At 45.0% G+C, this 1,542-nt stretch overlaps 1 protein-coding gene across 1 annotated transcript in view; it reads right to left on the bottom strand.

Annotated features, from left to right (window-relative positions):
• The window catches only part of Lexm (lymphocyte expansion molecule), a 34,760-nt gene that overhangs the window by 15,813 nt on the left and 17,405 nt on the right, over positions 1-1,542 (bottom strand). The window lies entirely within an intron of this gene.

The following is a 1,542-nucleotide window of genomic DNA, read 5'->3' on the forward strand; positions in this document are numbered from 1 at the left end:
AAAAAAAAAAAAAAAAAAAAGAGTGAACAGGGGAAGAAAAGGAAGAGCCGAGAAGAGCTGGAGACAACATGCTTAGGAAAAACTGCAATCTCTCATCCTTAGATAAGAGAGCATCCTATATCAACAGCACAGAACTGACACTATGAAAGAAAAAGAGCAAGTGGTACTCAGACGGAAGGGCTCTCGGGGGTTAGAAATACAATTAGAATTGGGGCCAGAAAACTAAGACAAGGAAGTTTTACCACAAAGGACAGAAAAAGCAGACATAAAAAGAAAACAAGAAAAACTAGAAGCTGGGAAGATTGCTCAACGTGTAAGTTCATCCTTACACTAGGAAGGACTGGAGTTCGGATCCTCAGACTACGTGTAGAAGCCACGTAGTCACAACAGTCTCCTGTAATCACAGCCCTTGGGAGGCAGAAAGGGGAGGTGGGAGAGGGGTCCTTGAGCTAACCTGGCTAGCTAGACTAGTTGATCAAGGAGTTCTAGGTTCCCCTGAGAGGCTCTGCCTCGACACTGATGTCAGCTTCAGTCTTAACACACATGTGCACATGTATGCATGTGCCCACACACACTCACATGCATCATACACACACATTAACCACACATAAACATGGCAAAAAAAAAGAATGCCAAATAAAGACATCTGACATCTAAAAGAGAGAAGAAAAGGGGGACATTAGAAACCATGACAGACAAAACTCTAAAATCAAACTTCCCCACAGAAGGACCTGAGCTTCCAGACGACAGAAGCACACCAAGTGCCCAGCACAGTGTTTGAACATAGACTATAGTACAGCACATCACCACGAAGACTCAGAACACTGGGGACAACGAAGGCCCTGGAAGTTTCCAGAAAGAAACATGCAGGTCACACGCACAAGACAGAATGGTGTCAGGCTTCAGAACCAAGCTGGGAGTTAGCAAAGCCTTCCAAATCCTGAAGGAAAATGATCCCAGTTTGGTTATTTCCAGTCAGACTATGGATCAGCCATGAAGGCGGGGAGGGTAAACAGAATTTTCACACTTGAAATCTATTAAAACTCTTACTTCCCACTGCCCTGCCTCAAGAACCCCCAAACAAAGGCTCACCCCAAGGAAGACAGGGCCACAAGACTATTTTCATGCAAATAAAACCATCTGAAAATTACATTTAAAAACTACAGATGATTCGGCAATTAAAGGGTTTGTTTGCCAGAAAATAATGAGGGCCAGAGTTGGGATCCCCAGAATCCCATGTTGGGTGGGTGTAGAAGCCTGCCTCTAACACTCACCTAGGGCAGTGGAGCGTGGGGATCCCCAGAGCAAGCTCACCCGCAAGAATATACATATCAGTGAGCTCTGGATTTGATGGAGAGACCGTGGCTCAACAAATAAGGTGGAAGAGTGCTCAAGAATGAATCTCAATGTCAACCTCAGGCTTCTACATGCATGAGCACCCACACATATGCAAAGGCATGCATTCATGCACATACACACACATGCATGAGCACCCACACACATGCAAAGGCATGCATTCATGCACATACACACACATGCATG

The sequence above is a fragment of the Microtus ochrogaster genome, chromosome 10 (genome assembly GCF_000317375.1).
Source record: "Microtus ochrogaster isolate Prairie Vole_2 chromosome 10, MicOch1.0, whole genome shotgun sequence".
In the NCBI taxonomy this organism is placed as follows: Eukaryota; Metazoa; Chordata; class Mammalia; order Rodentia; family Cricetidae; genus Microtus; species Microtus ochrogaster.